General features: G+C 40.8%; 1 long non-coding RNA gene across 2 annotated transcripts in view; it reads left to right on the forward strand.

Annotated features, from left to right (window-relative positions):
* LOC140849930 (uncharacterized) overlaps positions 1 to 22,983 on the forward strand; it is a 37,358-nt gene that overhangs the window by 1,297 nt on the left and 13,078 nt on the right. Inside the window, exons 2-3 of one of the 2 annotated variants that reach the window (XR_012132341.1) lie at positions 8,272 to 8,332; positions 9,998 to 10,472. This is a non-coding gene — a long non-coding RNA (uncharacterized lncRNA). Of the gene's footprint in view, positions 1 to 8,271; positions 8,333 to 9,997; positions 10,473 to 22,983 lie in introns of those variants that run through there. The other variant, XR_012132342.1, reaches the window with a different exon arrangement.

Below are 22,983 nucleotides of genomic sequence, written 5' to 3' on the forward strand. Positions count from 1 at the left end.
AGCCGTAGATATTCCTGATGAACCCATAACCCATACTGACAAATCCCCCGAATCTCAACCAGACACAGAATCTCCAAATACCCATGATAAAATTGATACCCAGGACATAGCTGATCCCCCTAAGATTCCAAATATTTATCCTGCACTTACGTCCTTTAAATCGCAAACTGAAGAACCCCTAGAAAATCAGACCATCCCTTGCCAGGCTGAAAGAGACCCCTGGCGCCCTACAGCGCCACCCTTTTATAATACCACCTACATAGGTTATAGACCCCCTCCGTATAATCCCACTCTTCCAAAAGGCGCCCCCATACCTCAAAATCCTACTCTAGAAGTACTTAACTTATCTTCTTCCACTGACCCCATCAGGCAAGTAAAACTTTCTCTAATTAAAGAAGTCTCTTCGCTTAAAGAGATACTACAACAAAAGCGTGAACATGTTCAGCTCGTTAAAGAGATTAAAGCCCTTGACTCAGAGCTCACTTCACTACATTCTGCGCATGCTTCGTCGCTTCCTAAAAAACCCACGAAGAATGCGAAACCTAAGAACCCAGTTTTAGCCTTTCCAGTCACCCGCGGCCGCCCGCTCGTCCGTGGTCGCCGCCCAGAGACCCCCCCAGAAGTCGTAGGAGAGAGTGAGGATGAAAATGCCCCCGATTCTCAAGATCCAGATATTTCAGACCAGGAACAAAATCCCGAGGGAGAGCCCTCAGACCATGAAGAGCCCAATACCAACATAAGAGATCCAGTTAAAACCCAAAAATATCGCCGCCTGAATCTTAAACATTTAAAAGACTTAAAGGCAGCCGTCACCAATTACGGCCCCGCAGCTCCTTTCACATTAGCATTAATTGAAAGCCTGAGTGATCGGTGGCTAATCCCTAATGACTGGCTTTCCCTAGCCCGAGCTGCTTTGTCAGGAGGAGAGTATGTCTTATGGCGTACTGATTTTGTTGAGAACTGCCGTGAGACCGCGCAGCGCAATAGTGAAAGTAAAACCTCCCGCTCATGGACAAGAGATAAGCTTCTCGGCCGAAGTCCCTATGAAACAAACGAAGCCCAAGCAGCCTTCCCCCCAGGTCTCCTAGCTCAGGTCCAAAATGCAGCCCTTAAGGCATGGCGACGCCTCCCTCCTAAAGGCTCCGCCACTACCTCCCTAGCAAAAATCCGCCAAGGACCTGATGAACCTTACAGTGATTTCATTAGTCGCCTAACTGATGCTGCCGAGCGGCTAGTTGGGGGAGGAGAAACAGAAAGTGCCTTTGTTAAACACCTAGCTTATGAAAATGCTAATCCGTCCTGCCAAGAAACCATAAGACCGCATCGCTGTGGCAGTCTCACTGATTATATTAAACTCTGTTCAGGCATAGGTACCTCCCATGCAATTGGATTAGCCATAGGAATGGCACTTAAAGACATCAAAATAGATAATAATAAACAAAAAACCTGCTTTAATTGTAAACAACCAGGACATTTTGCTCGCCAATGCCAGGCAGAGACTCAGCCTCACCCACCTCGCACTTCCCTGCCTCATACACCCCTACCTCGTGCTCCTCCCAAAACCCTATGCCCTCGATGTCGGCGTGGTTTCCATTAGGCTAATGAATGCCGCTCTAAAACGACTATTGAAGGTACCCCCCTTCCACCACTCCAGGGAAACATCGAGGTTTAGATCTTCTCACAGCAGAACAGGGAGGTATCTGTTTAGCCTTACAGGAAAAATGCTGCTTCTATGCCAATAAGTCCGGCATTGTTCGAGATAAAATAAAGATTCTTCAAGAAGATCTCGAGAGAAGAAGGAAAGAACTTCAGAACAACCCTCTTTGGACAGGACTAAATGGACTCCTCCCATACCTCCTTCCTATATTAGGCCCCCTTTTAGGATTACTACTAGTACTTTCTTTCGGCCCCTGGGCTTTTCAAAAACTTACAATGTTAATCAAACAGCAAATTGACTCCCTCGTAGCAAAACCCATACAAGTTCATTATCACCGCCTTGCTTTAGCTGACCAAGGTGTGAATCTTTACATAGAGCCCTGAGCTGGCAATAAAATAAACCAGGAACGAGCTATGTCAAAGTTTCTTGTCCTGTCCCTTGACAACATCTCTGGGCAATTAAGGCGGGTAGTCAATGACGGGTAATTAAGAGGTTGTACCTGCAGAAATACAGGACAGACATAAGACCTCTGATAAAAATAACAGGGGCCGATCTAATACTGGGGCAAGCTCCTATTTATGTAGGCCGATCCAGTATTAGGGCAAGCTCCCCTGAAGATATCAGGCCGACTCCAAAAAGAGGCAAGCTCCTGAAAAACAGAGGCCAGGTACAAAACCTCTAAACCTAAGACAGGCACCGTCTACCCAGTAGATAAAAAGCTCCAAGTTCCTGTCCCAATCCCTCCTAACTCATCCAACAAGCCTTAAGAGACCTGCATTATTTGAAATTGCAGACGGCTCCCCCACTTGTAAATCATAAGATCTAAAGTCAAGTATGGTAGCCAGTGACGGGTAAGATATAGTTGAATAGTAAATACCAACCTAAGACAGGGAGTGGTCGACAGAGGACTATGCCCCCATGACGGGTAAGGATTTACTTCAACCGTACAACCTAAGACAGGCACATACCTTGACCCAGTCTGAGTTAGGCTGGTTATTTTATTAAAGAAAAAAGGGGGAGATGTTGGGAGCCGGGGCTATGTCCCTTCCCCCACGTCTGAACGCAGCGTGGGAAAGCACAAGCTTGAGAGCAACCGGTGCAGTCCTTGGAAGTTATCTGCTCACAAAAACATATCTTGTCCTTGAAGATGAGCCAAGACTCCTCGCTCTGAAAATAGGGAGACCTTGAGGATGTGTGAGAACACCTCCCCGCCAGCGCCACCTAAGGTCCAATCATCTTCTGACCCACCCCTTACTTGCTACTTGTATAAATTGAGCCTGTAAACAATAAACTTTGCCAGCTTGATCAGACACCCTGTCTTGCTGGTCGTTCTTTGTGTCCCTTGCTTGTTCATTTCTGCAGGCGTCTCCGGCTACACTCCACGTTAATCCCGCGGGTCGGGACAATGAGGAAAATAACTACAGGAATAAATGAGATGATAATATGTGTGGAATGCTCAGAAGAGTGCCTGATAATCTAACCTTGTTAGAAATTTTTGGTTATTAGTGGAGAGGCAGAAAAATTAACATGCAGCTGTAATGTTGTACATAAACTATAAAGAGGGTTTGTTGTGTAACAGAGGAGCTGGTTGAGCAGGGGGAAGGGATTTGAAGGTGTGGGCAAAAGAGGAAGAGACTAGGAAGAAATGTCCTTTAAAAGGTTAACACATTGATTAAAAGGATGATGCTAGAGGATTTTTCTATATATACTGCAAATATTGGTCCATCTTACAGGTAGCATCTGACTTTAGCAACCCTTATTTCATCTCTACTATATGTTTAATAATTATATTCATGGTGTTAGGCCTCAGAACTATTTTTATTAATTTACTTGATCATCCTTCCATCTACCTATCCATCTATCCACTAACCCATTCACTTAGTCATTCAATTTTTCAACAAAGAGCTACTATACATAGGCACTTTGAAAGGTTCTGTGGAATCATGCAACTTCAAGAGCTCTGCTACCAATATAGTTTCAAATAAATAGAACAAGGTTTCCCTTCAAAACTCCAGCAAAAATAAGGTTGAGAGATTAGCTTTGTCAGACAAATTTTTGATATATGAGGTTAAATCAAGCTAAACATTTCTTTAATGCTGTGTTTCTTTGAGACAGACACACAGTTTAAGAACTCCTTTGTGGAATCTCTTTTTTTCTAGCTAGTGTTTTGGGAAATACAGTGTGGGAAACATAGATTTTCCCACACCCCAAGTTAATAGCAAAGATGTTGTTACATGGACTTTGTGACAGGTTTTTGGTCAAAAGCCTTTTCTAGTTACTTCCTCGTTTCCAGTTATGTTCAGCATAAGGTGATGTGGCCACCAGACTTCAGCACAGTAATAGGCAATTTTGATGACCAAGTCCGGGTAGCAAGAGAAGTAGCGATGTCCTGGGTCTGGCAAGGCCAGCTTGTAGCTAGAGGTGTTGTACCAGGAATCAGAACTGCTTTTTTCTGAATAAGGCTTAGATAATATTTTATGCAGAAACTTTATTTACCAAAAAAACCCTGAATAAGGAAAGGCCTTCAGAGTTCTCCAGAGACTTAACTTTCATTCCGACTCTCTGAAGTGAATGACGCAGTCATCTTTAAGTTAGGAAACTGTAATCCTGAAACACAAATCCTACCCTAGCAGAAATCTTAATTATTCCAAAATTAGAACCATTAGAATGTCGTTAATTTGACTTATCATTTTAAAATGCTGAACCAAAGACAAGATCCTCTCTCTCTTTCCTTAAGAAACCACCTGCCCCTTTGTATAAAATCAGTATGAGGTCATTTATCTGAGTACAACTCTTCCTTGACACTCTAATTTTTCACTAAAATACTGTTGGAATAATCTTAACTTGGCTTTCTCAGTCTGGCTATTTTCCAGGTGATTTAACCCACACAATTGAATCTAGAAAAATGTAAGCACTTAGGTTGAGATTTCCCAAAAGAATACACAGTAAAATATGTGAGATATAATTATGTCACTGTGAATTAGGATAAATTACACATTATTGGCTATAACCATGCCATCAGCATCTAGTCTTAACTAACATATCTTCAACCTCAAGACATAACAATTTCTTTATCACACAGAAGGACAAACATGTTTCTGTCCTTAGCAAAAAGTTGGTCAGTTGAAATCAGTGTACTTATGAATCAGGAAAAAGAAAGCAACATTTGTAGTCTATCATAAATAACCTTGAGTTTGATTTTGGACTACATTAATATGAACACATGGGTGGAAGAAAGAAATGAAGGTAGAAACGACATATATTTTCCTTAAGCCACGTAGATAATGTCATTGGTTTTTCCTTATCACTACATCTGTTATGAATATATTAACTATATTAAACTGATTTTTTTCCCAAAATTGCCTTCCTAACACCAGAGATGTCTGTCTAAAAAATAGGGGTTCTGCTTTGATTCTGTTGCTTTGAAAAACACTGAAAAATTTGTGATCCTTTCATTAGGCAGTAGGGGAAATAACACTTAAAACAACAGAAACAAAACACTCATTTGAATTAAGTTTTATTTTCGCTTGTATTTTTTCAGTTTAAATGTTAACAAAGCACTTAAGCCATATTCCAACTTAGACATCTGGGGGAAAAGTGGTGGGTAAGATTAGTGTCTTCTTTCAAAATAGACTATTCTAGTAAAGGAGATAAGCTATTTATATCAAGAGGAATTATACAAAAAGGTGATATCTCCAATTTTGCATTTACTAAATCATTCACTTATTCATTTACTCAGTAAATATACTGAGTACAACTCTTCCTTGACACTCTAATTTTTCACTAAAATACTGTTGGAATAATCTTAACTTGGCTTTCTCAGTCAGTAAATATACTGAGTAAATGAATAGGCATTGTGTTACTGAATAGGCATTGTGTTAAATTAGGGGGCTATAATAGTAAAAACAAGAACAAGTTCTACATTCATGGAACTTTTAGTCCAGGAGGGAGAAAGCCATTACACATATCAATAACATAATAAGTATAAAATGCAATATATGCTATAAAAGCAGTGAATATGATCCCATTAGCACATAAATGCAAACAGTGATCTAGTCAGAGGGGCCAGGAAGTTTTCCTGAGAAAATAACCTTGAACTGAGGGTGAGAAGGCAGTAATGAGATGAAGAGAGGAAAGGAACTATTCTAGGCCACAGGAAGCACATGTGCAAAGACCCTGACGTAAGTGAAATTATAGTGCATGTAAAGACTGTGGTGGCTGGAGCTCTAAAAGGAAGGGAAGAACAGAGTGAGGTAAGGTTGAAAAGACCAGACTACAGGGGTCTTTTAAGATATATTAAGGATTTTTTGTCTTAATTTTAGAAACAAGTGTTTGGGGATGGGATGGCATGATTAAGATTTGAAATTTGGAAAGATCACCTTGGCTGTCGTGTAGAGAAATGACTAAGGGAAAGAAGATGAGATTTGTATAGATGAGTGGGCAGCTATTCAAAATGTTCCAAAAGGAGATAATAACCTGAAGTAGTGCAATAGAGATGGAGATCAAAATGGCAGTCTTATTTCTAATGTATTTTGGATGCCAAACCAGAGACCATGGTGCTTAATTCATCACTATCAGATATGGGAAGGGCTAATGGGCAGTCAGGAGGTAGAAATTTCAGGGGTGGTGGTGACTTACTGAGACAGGGAATTGTAGAAGAGGATCAGGTTTGAGAAAGGAAGAGGAAGTACCTCAAAATGGTTTTGGATATGATGACTCTGAAGTGCCCTGAGATGGCCTTGCAGAGCTGATCAGGAATTTGGAAATTCTGATCCAGAGGTCAGAGGAGAAGTCTGGACTGGGGATAGATAGACATTTTTGAATCATCAAGGAATAGATAGTAATAGAAACTGTGGGCACCAATAAGATTGTCTAAAGGTACAGAGTAGGAAGAAAAAGAGCTTGGGATACAGCCTTGAAGAATTATAAATAACAATTGTTTGGCAAAGAGGAGGAGATTGCAAAGGAGGCTGACAAGGAAAGGAAAATAAAAGAGGAATTCAGACCAGGGAGTGCAGGAATAAGGCAACATGGGAGAATGTTCCCAACATGGAGAAAAGCAATCAATAGTTTTACATTTGGAAAAAGGTCAGCAAAGATGAAGCCTGAAAAATATCCACTGGACTTAGGGACACTGATGTCACTGATAACATTTTGACAAAGTGATACAGCTAGAAGTCAGAGTCCAGGAATTAGAGGATAATGATGACAATGAGTACTGACAACCCCTCCTACGAAGACTTCAGTGGCCCCATCCCTCTCTGAGATATTGATGGTATCTGAGTTCTTTCCCTCTACTCAAACAAATGTGACTTCATTGCATCAGAAGCTCCACCCTAGTTTTACCATAGTTAACAACTTAACCTTTAGTAAATAAGTAAACTGCCATTAAATATAGCTTGCTTAGTTAAAAGGGAAGATTTATCCTTACTTGATGGATCTCCATGAATGCTCGCTGGGATAGGGAGTCCAAAGTGCTTTCACATTTCCTGATTGTAGATCTCAATGATTATCAGTTGAATTTGAATGCAACTCATCTATACACGATATCTTTTATCCAGTGCTAAAAACAAGACAATAGGCCCCAAATGGTAAATCCCTCATCACCAAACTGAGACTTAAGTACAGTTTTAGCTTTCCCAGAAATGGACTCATAAACCAGCAGATCAGAAATTGCCTGATCAGCACTATTAGGTAATCTGTCTGCCATCTTCTAACTCAAAATAATCGTGTGATAACCAACCTGTTTTTTCCCTAGTATAATTTTTCTTCCTGCTCCTTCCCACCTATAAAGTCTCCTTTTGTACTGCTTCTCTGAGCTCCTTTCTAATGGCTAGATTGGATGCTGCCCCATTCATAAATCATGGATAAAGCCAGTAAGATGTTTAAAATTTACTTTGTTGGATTTTACTTTTTAATGCAAGTTTCCACTTAGTAACTACATGTAAAAATGAATGAGAATGATATAAAATGCTGGTGAGAAAATTAACTTCTAAACATCAACTTAGATTAGGTTGAATCAAGAAGATATGTTCTTTTAAACTTTATAATCATCATCACATTACTTTAAAATAGACAGTGCACTATTTCAGACCAAGTATTCTAAAAAAATTAAACACACACACACAGAGGGAATATTAGTTCAAGTTATGTACAATAACATTCTTATGACTATTTACTGCAAGATTAAGAGGTTGGCTTTACAATAATTTATTTGATAATTTAGTTTGCAATCTTTTCACTTAAGAAGAATTTATAAATTTGCAGAGATGGAAGAATAATATTTATAATTTGCTTTCATCACTTTCAATTTTAATATTAGGGATGGACAAAAATATTCTACACAAAATAGAAATACAATTACCATGCACTCTCTTGGGTTTGCAAATTAAAAGGAAAAACAAGCATAAACATGAAGAAATAGAAGAATGGCAGAAGAGAAAAATCCAAGAGCCATTTTACAAAAGGATGGTGGAAAATCATGAATCTTTAAAAATATATTCATTTTCTTTTGTGTGTTACATCTTTGAGATCGCTACTAGAAGCAGGCAATCTTACAAGTGATTAAGAGCAGAAGGAATATCTCTTGATCTTCTCATTTTTTTGATACACAGTTGGAAAACTAAGAGAGAAGCAATGATTCCAGAAGAAAAATCTGAAGCAGCAGTAATAAAGGTAGGGGATTTTAATATACATTCAATTAATAGAACATGACATAAATAAGAAAAGGAGGAAAACATCTGTGAAGTTGTGCTTATGGTAAGTAAACCTTTCTAGTGAATGAACAGAGGCCCCTTAGGGCTTAGGAGAGGTCCCTACATTCAGTGGAGCCCTGAGAGGGAATCACAGATACTGCTAAGTGAGAGAAACCCTGTTGTCCACTCCATCAATTTCCCAGACTGCTGCCTTTGGAAGAAATGATACTGCGTGATCATAGTCATCTCAGCCTAGTGCTAGGGTACAAATGTAGGATTCAGACTCCTTGAGTTCTACTCCCAGTTCTGCTGCTTGCTAACTGTGTGACTTCAACCCTGAACTTCTGTTTCTTCATCCTTAGTGTACATGTCATTTGGGCTGCTCTAACTGAATACCACAGACCAAGTGGCTTGTAAACAACAGAAATCTATTTCTCACAGTTCTAGAGACTGGGAAGTCCAAGATCAAGGAGTCAGCAGATTGTATATCTGATGAGAGCACACTTCCTGGTTCATAGAAGGTTGTCTCTTCACTGCCTTCTCCCATGTCAGAGGGATGAGGGGCACTAATCCCATTCATGAGTGTTCCACCCTCATGACCTAATCATCTACCAAATAACTGTCCTCCTCATACCATCACACTGGGGGTTAGGATTTCAACATATGGATTTTAACAAGACATAAACAATCTATAGCAGTGGCAATGATAATGGTTTCTTAATTCACTGAGTTGATGTAAGAAGTAATATATTTAAAGCATACTGCACAATGCCTGGGATATATTAAACATCAGATAAACGCTAGCTTTTATTGTTAATACAGCCTTCTAAGAAATACAGAAGTGCCAATATATAAACATGCCCTTGTTAATAAACAGAAAACATTCGTTGTACCAGAGATTACCAAAACCCTTATCTACTTCAGCTAATACTCAAGGAAAAAAGTGAGGTACAATTTTTTCACTTGTATCAATACAGAAGTTCAATGAAGATGCCCTAGATGTATTCATACATAAAAATCACACTGCAAAGCCTTTGAAATAGCACAAGTTTATGGGTGGAGGTCAGAAGGAACTCAGTGTACATACAGCATGAGGACAGGTGGCAGGAACTGATATGGAGTCAAAAGATACTATCAGAGAGAAGCAAATGAATGCTCTGTCTGAAGTGTAAGAGAGGGAAGAGGGGGTGCGTGGGGAGAGCAGGTCAAAGGATGGACATCAGGGGTAAGCTATTCAGGCAAAAATCAGGGAGGTCATAGAGATACATGGAAAGACCTGAGGCTGACATTATATAATTCATTTTTCTTTCTTGATTTTTCTAAATTTTTTACAATGTTGCTATTATTCTTATAGGTTAAATTGTATTTTAAAGTAATTATTTAGGCAAACCTGTTTATAGCAACATGGTTTTCAGTGACATGAAAATGGAAAGTTCTTTGGCAACTTTTATTTAACATATTAAGACATTTCAAATTCATGTGGAAAATAAGGCAATTATCTTTAATATTCATGTACCTGAGATTGAAATATTAATCTGTGGCCCTAGTTATAGCACCTGCTCTCTCTCTCTCTCTCTCTCTCTCTCTCTCTCTCTATATATATATATATATATATATATTTTTTTTTTTTCTTTTAATTTCCAAGGTTACCTTGGGGTCATAGGCAGAAGCCTAAGAAAGCCCTAAGATTCCCACCCTCTGGTGTACGCATCTTATACAGTCCCCTCCTTTTTGAGTGAGCAGGACTGAATTTTATGGAATACACACCTGTGATTACTTTGTAATGAGTTGATTTTGAGTTTATCAAAAAGGGATGTTATACTGGGTGGTCCTGACCTAATCAGGCGAGCTCTTTAAAAGATGAAGAAGCGTCAGAGAGATGCTCTCTTGTTGGCCTCAAAGATGAAGTACATTGCCATGTTTTGTCCTATATGTGGATATGTGAGGGAAATCTGTGGGTCTCGAGGATGACAACCAGCGAGCCATCAGGAACCTTAGTCACACAGCCATCAGGGACTGAATTCTGCCAAAAACTGAGTTTGGAAGAGAACATCCAAGCCTCAGATGAAACTGCAACACTGCCCACCACCTTTGATCTCAGCCTGGTGAGACATCAAGTAGAGAAGCTGTCTAACTAATACCCAGAGCCCTGATACAGAGAATTCGTAAGATAATAAATCTGTAATGTTTCAAGTCACTAAGTTTTTTGTTATTTGTAGCAATAAAAGAATTCCTCACAGAGAAAGTCAAAGGAAAAAATTCTGGTAATATTTGAAGAGTAAAATGTAAAGCCACAGATATAAATATGTCAGGAATCATTCTCAATGATTAATTTGACAATAATTTAAACATAACTCCTAATGCTAATGAACACAGGGTGAAATGTGCTAATATAAATCCATACAGGCCTTGTGAACAGCATATCTCAAGAAAATAAATATGCCCACTTTCTCAATGCATCTCTCTTAAAACCAGATATTTATCCACAGAAGTAATACAAAGAAATAAACAATTATGACTGTGAAAATGCTCAATACAACATATTTTGGGCCTAAATATAAACTACATTTTGAAACATGCTAGGGGTATAATGGTAGAGGAATGGCTTAATATTTATGATAGTTCAATCCTATGTAATAAAATGTTCAGATTAAAATCACAATAATGAAAATCATACAGCAATAAGAAAATGTTAAAAACATAATATAAAGTGCATATTCACTATGACTGCAATCACATCCACATTGCAAACAGGATTAAAGACTAGAGGGACATATTTAACAATATAGGAGATGTGTTACAGTGGCTCAATTTCTGAACCATCTGAAATCTCAGTAATGCATTACAATATTAATTGAATAATAAAACACTTAAAGGAGTAAGCATTTTTTGAACCGCCTGACATTTTAAGAAAAGATGAAACGCCAGAGACAGTCTGGTTTTCTTGCATTTGTTGGGATTTGATTAATAGAATTTATAGAGTTCCTACAAACTGTGTTTCTAAACTAGCTCATATTGAAATCACCAGATGAATTATTTTTGTTATCACTACAGTTAGTCACATTTGTATACCCTCAAAGTTGAAATAGCTATATGTCCATAGTTCCAACTGGATGTGGAAATGCAATTTGCCTTCTAGCATTTGCATTTTAGAGAAATGGCTATTAAGCACTGTTATCTGCTAAAACTAACATTGACATTTACATCAATAGCTATGCTCAGACTATCCTCAAATTCCCCTTTAGCCAGTGCTTCAACAGCATCACTGCAGTGAAACTCGGCAGCGCCCTGTCTGAGCCTCGCAGCATACCTTTGCTTCCTGACTGGGGACTCCTCAGTACTGTGGTATGGGACACCCTCCGGAACCCACGGGACATTCAGAAAGGTGCAACCAGAAACTAAGGGGAGTGAACTGCCCTGAGGCCAGACAACAGAGATTAGAAGCTTATAGGAACTCTCTCCTCCATCCTATCGGCATGGACAGTTCTGTGAGGCAGTTTATAGGCTCCTCCAAAATCCCAAGGGACAGAGCACCAACAACCAGCTCAGTGCACGCCCCGCACGGGGTTTCTCTGCTGCTGGTTCTCACTTTTATCATTCATTCAACCTTGCTCCCCAGGATCACTTCACAAATAAATCACCTGTAAGGAATCCTTTCTCAAAGGGTCTGCTCTCTAGGAAACTCAGATTCAGACAAAATGTATGTGAAACATATTTAAATTTCTTCATTTTTAGTACATTTAATTTTGATTACAAATGTTTAAAAACTTAGTAATTATGTTTTTGAACTCTAAATTACAACCTTGTGATAATGTATGTTTGAACAGAAGTAAATAGTTTCAATCAGATTAAAATGTTTACCATATTAAAAAGAATACAAAATGTAATTCTCTTCCTATTAAAATTTTTTGAGCTTTTTCCCTCCACTTTTCACTATTACTAACTCTTTCACCACTTTCACTAACTACTCACTATTACTAACTAATACTAAAAATTTCACTATTACTAACTCTTTTAGTTCGTGACAAGTGCATGCTTATTAACCTTTTCTTAAACATCTACTTTCCTGAAGTCTGAATGAAGAATCTGGTCCCATTATAATCTGGGAGGTTTCATCTATCATATGTTGGTCTAGGTGACAAGTACAAGATTACTTTTAATTAATAATATGGATTCTTTTTTCATAAGAGAATGAGAATACAAAAATGTTGAGAAAACAAAAATGTAGAAACTGGATATACAGGATGCATGCAGTTTGAGAGGAAGTGACCTTGGCCTGGTCATGTTCAGAGAAATGGGATTCACTGAGTATGTACCATACTATCATCCTGAGGAACTCTAACAGAAAAAGCTTCTGCTCAGCCCTGCACGTAGGCTTGTTAATCATCAAAAGGAGTTTTGCTCAGGCTTAAGATTGATGCAAACAGCTGCTTACCCAAATCGACTTCCCCAGTAGATAAGTATGTGTAAATAGGACAATTGTTCTGTCAAGGATTTACAGGAACATCCGGACCAGATCGACAATAACAAATTCATTAGCATCAGCTAACCAAGAAAAAGGAGTTTCGCAACTCTCCTCAGACCCTTGCTGCTGCCCAGATGTCTGAGACCACCTCCTGACCTCAACTTTCTTTTGCCCCTCATCTTCCTTAGCATAAAAGCAGCTTGAAATCAACCCTGAGTTGTCGGTTCTTTAGAACATTAGTCTACCATCTTCTTGGTTTGCTGGTGTAACTCTAGGGAGAAAAACGTGTTTCCAGCCCAGGGCAAGTAAACCTTTGAAGCTGAAATCAGTCAAAGGGAAAAACAATGTGGGAGAAACCCATTTATTGCTTACAAGAAGTTGTCTACTCCCTTTCGCCCATGTCTCTAGTGACCTGGCTGCAAAGGCCCCACAAAATCTCTCTGGTCCAGGTGCAGGCTTGCTCTCCATTCCCCTTGTAATCATGTATTGATGTAGAGATGGACTACTTCTCTCCTCCCCTTGGAAACACCTGTTGATATGGAGATGCATTAAGGCCAGGTGAGAGATTCTAGAAATATTACAATTTTACCCACAGCTGGCTTTCTGAATAAATTCTCTGTCCTTCCCCCAATACCTTCCTTACCTCTTAACAGGTGTGTCGTGTGGCAGGTGGCATGAACTTGGACTTGGTAACAAAATAAGCATGATTTCTTCAGTGAAACAAAACAAGATGAAATTAAACAGAATAGAGTGAAAGGGCAAAGAAAAACTTCATTTTTTTAGTGGCTTTAACTGAAAAACCTAAGTAATCTGGCAATGAATAGTAAAGGAATACATTTGCTTTATTGTGGGGATTGCTCTTAATGACAAAAATAAAGGTCACAGTATGCATGAACCAACTGGAAGCCTCTAGATAAACAGACCATACCAAAATCCATACTCAAAAACTTCTCATAACTACAGGAAGGACAATCATCTGATCAGTATGAAAAACACAAAGGGAGCTTATACCTGCATATGTAGTAAGGGGTTTTCAAATTAGAAGAGCTTTATGAAAGGATGAGAAATTACAACAAAATTCAGCTATGGGGAAGCAAGAGTGTTAATAAAAGGAAGAGTGTTTTTGGAATATGTAACCCAAAGGAATAAAAGGAATATGTTACCCAAATAAAATCCACCCTAGCTCTTAGGATTTTGCTCGGCCTTTACTTGGATTCTGGAAACTCAAATGGACTTACATGCTCCAGAGGGTTTCTTCCTCTGTCATTCCTCATAGGCCTATACTTTTTGGGGGAAAGACATTTTCATGTTGCTAATATCTCGAGTTAACTCTGCCTGAGAAGATCTAAGGCAGTGTGATTTAACCAAACACATGCCAAGAAGATTCAATCCTACTCTCATGCTTGAAATTGCCCTGAAGGAAGGGAGACAGAGAAAGGGATTGATAAAATTTTAAATACTCTCCACTACCACCCTAATCTGACACTCCAGGGAAGCTATCTCTTGTGCATATTTGGGGAAAAAATGTTCAAATGATTACAATAAGACCAGATTTCCATTCTCCTTTTTTTGCTCTCTCCCTTCACTGAAAACCAGTTTGAGAGAGATAGTGGCTTTAAAAATGTAAAACTTTTGAGATTTGGCCATGTTTTTGTAGGCATCAATAGTTCATTCTTTTTTAGTATAATATTCCACTGTACTGATATGTCATAATGTTTATACACCCATATACTGATAGTTGTTTGTCAAGTTTGGAGCTATTTCATTTCTATGTACACGTCTTGGTGGGGATGATATGCTTTCAGTTCTGTTATGTAAATACCTAGAAGTAGAATGGCTGGATCATTTGGTAGGCATAATTTAGCTTTTTAAGAAATTGTCAAACTGTTTTCCCAAAGTGGTAGTACCGTTTTACATCCCCTACCAGTGTTTGAGAGCTCCAGTTGCTTTACATCCTTGTCAGCACTTGAACAGGTCACTCTTTTTAATTTTAGTCAATCAAATAAGTATGTATCAGTATATCATTGTAGTTTTAATTTACTTTATGACAAATGATATTAAACATTTACTGATGACTAAAAATATTAAACATGTTTTCATGTATTTTTTGACCATTCCTATAGTACCTACATATTGTACAATTCCATTTATTTAAATTCAAGATCTTATAAACAAGTCTGTAATGACCAAAAGCAGATCAGTGGTTGCCTGGGACATGAAAGAATAACACATAGATTATAAGGGTGTAAAGATTAACTGTTTTCAGTCTACATACTTCTCTTATCACTACTCTTAATACTTCATGTTTGACACCAGATGTATGTGCTTTATTGCCACATCAACCAATTCTCTGATTCTCCAGATACCAGCTAAGTGTTTTATAATTTAGCTCCACCCTGACAACTACCTGAGATAGGATCTGATCCCACAGGTCAAGGGCTCAGTCCCACAAAACCTCCCGATGTCACATGCCAACTGGAAGCCTGGCTGCTGCCTGTGCTTCTGACCAGCATAAGTCCGGGGACAAGCGTGTTCCCAGCCCAAGCAAATAAACCACAAACCACTGAAACCGAAATTAGTCAACAGAAATACTAGATGGGGAGAAGGCCTTTCATTGCTTATAAGACATCATCTACTCCTGCTCGCTCGCTTCTCTGGCCACTGCTCTCACTCTCCCCATTACTCTCCTGTTCTTCCTGGGAGGCCAGGCCCTCTCCCGGCCAGGTGTGCACTGCCATCTTCCCCGGCCCCGTGTAAACACCTACTGATGTGGAGAAAGACTAAGGAGACAACAGCTTCTCTCCACACCTTGTAAACACATATTGATATGGAGATGGACTAAGGCCAGGTGAGAGATCCTGGAAATATTGCAATTTTACCCACACCAAACCGCCATAAATCAGAGATTCCTGATCCCCTCCCTCCACTTCCATCATTTGCTAGAATGACTCACAGAACTCAAAAAAACAGTTAACTGATCAGATTCTGAAAGGATAATGACTCAGGAACAGCAATATGGAAACGATGGATAGGACAAGCTATGCGGGACCGGGTGCACAGGTGTGCCTTCCCCGAGCACACCACAGGCCTAGCAATGCCACCTGCTCCATGAGACATACTCAGAACCCATCCTTTCAGGTTTTTTATGAAGGCTTCCTCACATAGGCATAATTTATATCAAATCATTGACCTCCGGTGGTTAATTCAACCTCCGGTCCCTCTCCCCACCCCCAAGGTCTGGGGTAGGGCTGAAAGTTTCAGCCCTCGAGTTACAAGATTGGTTTCCTTGGTAACCAGCCCCCATCCTGTGATTATCTAGGGCCTTACAAAATCATCTCATTGACATAAACTTAGACGGATGGAAGGACTTGTTATAAATATCAAGACACCTTTATTACTCTTATCACTTAGGAAATTCCATGTGTTTTAAGAGGTCTGTGCCAGATATGGGGACAAAGACCAAATATATAGTTATTATAAATCACAGGATCATAAAGGGTCACCAGAAAATGTTTTGGAGTTGTGGAAGTCTTTGTTACCCTCATTATGGTGATGGCAGTACAGAAGAGACCCAGAAGTTGAGAATGGAAGGAGGAAGAGCACATTCCGGGGAAGAGAGACACAGGAATCAGAGGAGGAGCACTGTTCTTCACGACATGGCTCTTCCACCACTTTTCTGGGAGATAGGTACTGTATCTAGAGCTCCTCCTCCTACCTCCTCCTCACTTTTATATTTAGGAATTGTCTTCTCAAGTACACTGATAGAAAAATGTAAAGGATACTTAGGGAAGACAATCTACTTTGTTACTAGTTCTTCTGAACCATCTTGGTCTCAGTGCTTCTAACGCCGGGGTTGTTGTTTGTGGAGTCAAAGAACGAACTTGTGAATGAGCAAGGTAGGAGATTTACAGAAAGTTTTTTCAGGATAAGAGAAAGTATGGCACTCCCCACAGGTGCCGGGAGGGGCAAGGCTGCTGATGGGGTCTGGGTGTCTACGGTTTTATGTCTGTTGCAGTGGGAGCTGTTAGTTTCCTACAGGTTCAGTCAGAATGCTAGTTTTAACCTATCTCAGTAAAGGTTACCCGGATACCCTATTGTAAACTAATGGGCCTACTGTGACTATGGTCAGCAAGCTGTTGCATATCTCTGGGTCCCGGTGGGGAGTACACATTCACATTGTTTCAATCTTAAGCTCCCTGTTCTTTCTCTACATTCCTGACACCTCAGTGAGACTTGGTCCTTTTCCAGTGTCCACACTCTACTCTAACTGGGCAGGGGTTACTCCCTGCTGCTTCCCTGTCTCATTTCCCCCTCTATGGAGGGAGACCCTAACTGCTGCTGGGCATTGGGCGATGACTGCTCTGCTTCAGGGTGAGAGGGGGCGAAGTGAAGGATGCAGTCAGGTCTCCATCACTGGCTGATCCAGGGGTTCTCAGAAAATGGACATTTCCATCCTGGGTTCCATTTCCATCACCATTTGTAGTTTTATGGCTTCTAGGCATGATAGAACAAATTGCATTATTAGGTTAAGTAAACAGGAGCCAAATATTAGTATGAGAATAATGATGACTCCAGTAAGCATAATATATATCCACCAAAAGGACTGAGAAAACCAGTTCCATGTGATAGTGGTCCACAGGACCCCTGGATATGACAAAGCTCAGACCTGTCGAGTGAGGGCTATTAATTCTGCCAGCTGGGCACTTGTGCCCAGTGGAAGTGGTTGGTACTTGATAGTATCCCACAGACTGACAACTGTGTAGCCAGCCTTCGATAGGCCCTGCTCAATAAAGGAGCTGCCATCTGTGAAGAGGATAAGCTCTGGGTTCTCTAAGGGGGTGTTTTTCAGGTCTTCTCTGGCAGAATAGTTCAGGGCAAGGACCTGCTGGCAGGCATGCTCAGGTCCTTCGCTCATGGATTCAGGGAGAAAGGTGGCTGGGTTCAGGGTGGAGATGTCTGCAGCTGGGTGACAGGGCCCTCAAGGAGGAATGACTGACTTTTTAGTAGCCTGCTATCTGATAACCAGATTATTGAATCCCCCCAGGGGTTCAATAAGCTGGTGATATTATGGGGTGCATGCACTATCAAGTCTTTACCCAGGGTCAGTTTTGTGGCTTCAGGAACTAACAAGGCTATGGCTGCCACAGATCTCAGACAGTGTGGCCAGCCCTTAGCTACTGGGCCCAGCTCCTTGCTTAATAGGCTACAGGCTGCTGCATTTCTCCTCAAAGTTAAGTTAGTACCCCCAGTGCCACTCCTGATCGCTCAGTAACAAACAGGTTATACCGGTTTCCAGTGGGCAAGCTTAAGGTGGGGGCCTGGAGCAGGGCTTTCTTTAAAATCTCATAAGCTTTAATGGCATCAGGTTCCCACTGGAGTTTTATGGTGCCTTCCCTTTGTGCTTCTTTAAGAAGTTGGTAGAGGGGTCTGGCTAACTCTCCACATGTGGAGACCCAAATTCTGCAGTATCCAGTGAAGCCCAAGAATCTCCTCAGGGTGTTGATAGTAGAGGGCAAAAGGTGGCAGAGAATGGGCCTCATTCTCTCTTCTCCCAGGGTTCTGGTACCTTGGGAGAGGTTAAGGCCCGGATGTTTCACCTGCTGCTGACACATCTGTGCTTTTTGACAGGAGACTTTATAGCCAAAATCAGCTAGAAAGGTCAGTAACCTCTGAGTACTTTCCTGACACTCTGCCTCTGTGGTGGTGCAGAGAAGTATATCATTCACATATCGGATGATTTCCACTTCTCCTGAATCAAAGGAAGCCAGGTCCTTGGTTAAGATCTGCCCAAATAGACGTGGGCTATCTCTGAATCCCTGGGGCAAAACTGTCCAGATTCACTGGGCTGAGGGATTTATAGGATCTTCAAAGGCAAAGAGAAATTGGGACTCAGGTGCAAGTGGGATACAAAAGAAAGTATCCTTCAGATCTAGCACCATAAACCATGCTGCTCCCTCAGGAATCCTGGATAAGTGGGCATAGGGATTAGGTACTACCAGATGTAGGGGCACAACTGCTTCATTAATGGCTCGTCGGTCTTGCACAAGCACACCAGCTTCCGTCTGGTTTTTGTACTCCCAATATGGGAGTGTTACAAGGACTGTCACAGGTTATCAAAAGACCTTGGATTTTCAGATTATTAATAACTAGCCTCAGACCTTCATGAACTTCTGGTTTCAAAGGATATACTGCCTCTTATGAGTAAGGTGATTAGTGTCTTTGAGATGAATCCATATTGGTTGGGCTGATTTTGCTCTTCCAATGATCCCGTTAGTTGCCCAGACCTCAGGATTAACTAAGGGCAGGCATCGCTCGGCCCTTTCCATGTTCATATGTACAGAGGCTTGTACCTTAGAAAGTATGTCACCTCCTAGAAGTGGTGCAAGACTTTCTGGGACCACTAGGAATGCATGGGAGAAAAGCACTTAGTCCCATTCACAACTTAAAGGCTGAGTAAGATATTTGTTCATTGGTTTCCCAGATACCCCTTTAACAGTAGCTGACCAGAAGGAGGGAGTACCAGGATCATGGAGGAGAACTGAATAGGCAGCTCCTATATGGAGCAAGAAATCGATGGTGTGGCCTCCTACAGAGAGAATCACCGGGGGGCCCTGTGGAGTTATGATGGTGACAGGAGCCAGCATGGGCAGCCTCAGGCCCCCCTAGTGTTGACACATTGGTGCAAGCCAAACCCCAGTTGCCTAAACCTGTGAGGGCAGTCCAGCTCCCAGTGGTCTCCCTGACAGAGCGGGCAGGGCTTTGGTGGCTTTTGGTGCCCAAGCTTAGGGCATTCCCACCTAAAATGCTCATCTCCACTACAGTGGAAGCAAGTCCTGGGCCTGGTCCCTTGTGCTGGTCTCCCTTTCTCAAACCTCAGAGGCCCAAAGTTAACTTCCTAAAAGACCATCACGAATGCCTCCACCTTCTGCTTGTCCCTCCTGTCCTGTTTCTGCCACAGCCTGGGAATTATTCTGTTAGTCACCCACTGTAGGAAATCTGGACTGTGAGACAAGAGGTCAGAGGTCATCTGTGACTCTTACATAGGCAGCAGCCTAGCTGGAGGTTCACTCAGCGCCATCGGTTCTGTAGGCTGAAGCCAAGATCCAAGGACCACTGTTTACTACTCTGGTCTGCCCTCGGAATCCGCAGATCCCGAAAGTAAAGTAGGATGTTGGCTCAGCCAGTCCTTGACATTCCCGTTCAGAGGCGGGGGATCAAGGGGCGGCAGACACCGGGAAACCCTTGAGGTTGAGAAAAAAAGTTCAGTGTTAGGTCAAGAGTACAAGCGAAGTGTGGATCTCCTACCTTGCTGCGGTGAGCACTGGGTTCTGTGAAATTGATGGAGGATTTAGAGGCATACATAGAGCATGTAAAGGAAGTAGGGAGTGCCTCTGCCTCACACAAAGGCCAGGGCAGCCTGAAGAAGCGGACTGAAAGTCAGAGACAGAAATAGAGAGAGAGACACACACTCCTCATGGATACCCAGTTGGGGCCTGACTCCAGACAGTAGACCTTTGAGAAGCTGCTGAAGTGTAGCCTCAGGCTAGACTCTCACAATTGTCCACAGCTTTCCTCAGTCCCTCTCATCCAAGTAGAGTCTCTGAAAGGGAATCCTGGCCTCCACCCAGTTGACTTCCCTGGCTCACAGGGAGATGGGGGATCCACTGACGAAGACGCAGGGGAATCTATCACTCGAGACTTGAGATCGGCAGAAGGGCTAGTCCCATTTAAATGACTGATGACTGTCTGATGTTGCGTGCCACAGATGGTGTCCTTGTAAAAGGAGAGTGAAAGAGAACGGAGATCTCAGATGCCAGTACTCACTTCTGAAGATGATCCCGGACAAGCCCCCAAACATGATGCTGGGGCTCTTGTTCACGGAGTCAAAGAGTGAACTTCCTGAATAAGCAAGGTAGATTGACAGAGAAAGCTTTTTCAGGATAAGAGAAAGTATAGAACTCCCATCAGGTGCCCGGAGGGGCAAGACTTCTGATGGGGTCTGGGTGTCTAGGGTTTTATGTCTGTTGCAGTGGGAGCTGTTAGTTTCCTACAGGTTCAGCCTGAATGCTAGTTATGTTTTAACCTATCTCAGTAAAGGTTACTCCATTGTAAACTAATGAGCCTACTGTGTCTGTGGGTAGCAAGCTGTTCCATATCCCTGGGTCCCCTTGGGAGGTACATTGTTACATTGTTTCAACCTCAAGCACCCTGTTTTTCCCCCATCTTCTTGAAGCCTCAGTAAGACTGTCCTTTCCAGGGCCCATGATGGGCTCCAACTTCACAGGGGTTACTCCCTGCTGCTTCCCTGTCTCACTTCTCAGGAGTCTTAACTCAGGAGAAGGCATTCTATGTGGTGGATTCAAATATCTCTATTAGGTTGGCAGAATGAACCTAATATTTGGGAAAGATCACGATATCTGGAGTTAGGCCTGTGTTTGAATCTTAGCCTCAAGAGCTATGTGACCTTGGGTAAAGTGACATAATTGATTTAAGACTTTTTTTTTCAGCTGTAAAATATTATCTATTAATTAAATGATGTATTTCCACACAGCTGCTGTTAGGTTGCTGTGTGTAATTTCCTAGTGGTAACTCTGAATACTCTAAAGCTATAATTAATGTATTTTTAAATTATATGTCTCTAAAAAATATATCCTAGATTGCCTTTAAACATAATGTTTTCTTATCTTTAACCAAAAAGTTTAGTTACTAGATGGTTTAAATTTTTCTTCTATTTCAAAAATTCCTAATCTGTGATGATTAAGAAACCATGATTTTTTCCTGTATGTTCAATAATTACACCAAGCTCAAAGAACAGTTTTTTTAAAAACAGAGTATCTGATGAAATAGTGGTGATTAGAACCCGATTAATAAAATGGCGAACATAGAATGTGTCATATTCATAACAAAAACCTCAAATAGTTGAGGGGCCTTCCAAACACAAAAATAAATTCCATCTTGTAATAGTATTAGGTTCTCTTCCATTTAGCCAACAACAAATATTGCTGTCTTACTCCTACGCCCCACCCCCCATTTAAATGCTGGAAAATCTTAAATGCACCAATTTCCAAGCACTGATTTTGTAAAATTGCTCCTAGTGTTCTGAGTTGCACAAATTAGGTTTATGATGGATAGTAAGTTAAATGTATTTGATGTTGAGATTAATCTATTAGTTCAATTTCTAAGAAACTCCCTTATGACTCTCAAACAGAATTGACAACATAACTCTTTTAAGTAATAAATAAGGAGAAGTATATTCCACATACTTACAAAATGTTTTCTGAAGGCAGGACCCTGTTACTATAAGTTTAGTTTCTCCACTATGTTTTTCTGGCAGACTCTTCAGAGCCTTTTTTTGTGTTGTTTGCAGGTGCAGTGAGGGGCTGAGTGTGCTGGTATGAGCTGCCCCCTACTGCAGAAGGGCACTGCCTCAGACCAGCCTTCATGTCATTGTTTCCTCAGCTCTGTTAAGGACATTTAGGAACAAGAAATACTGAGTGTAAGGTTTCATATTTCATGTCTACTCTAGACTTATATTCCTAGACATTAAAACAGGTCACAGATCTAGTCAAACACCCCATATTCCAAAGGTCAGCCATTGATATCCTTTCCTAATTTATGAAAAAGATTAAGTCCAACATAGTAGAAAGACTAATAAATTTGTTTAAAGCAGAGTTACACAGGCCTGGGCTTAAATATAACTTCACTGTTCTGTGGCCTTGACTAAGTTGCCTTAACATTAACTCTCAGTTTTACTATCTGTAAATTGAGATTTGTCATGTTACCCCATAAAATTGCTATGAGATTAAATTCCATGCATAAACCACTTTACATGGCTTCTGGAATAAAAAATACATGCTTAATGAAATGTCAAAGAAATAATCATTCAGTTAGGCTACTTACTGTTTCTGCAACTAAAATAAAAATTTTCCAAAGGCAACTTCCCTCCCTACCTCAAGCATCTATTAGGAAGGTATGCCTACCTTCAAAGTTTGTGCCCTATGCTTGCATTCTTTGTCTCATGCTCTAACATCTCACTTGCTGCTTTTCTCAATTAACAATTCCTTCTCTTTCAGAGTTCCTTGTCTTTGTACTGACTTTCCTTCTCTGATTATCCATACTTTCCTACTTAGAGCTACAGCCATACCACAGTCTTTCCTTCCAAAATC

The sequence above is a fragment of the Manis javanica genome, chromosome 6 (genome assembly GCF_040802235.1).
Source record: "Manis javanica isolate MJ-LG chromosome 6, MJ_LKY, whole genome shotgun sequence".
Taxonomy (NCBI): Eukaryota; Metazoa; Chordata; class Mammalia; order Pholidota; family Manidae; genus Manis; species Manis javanica.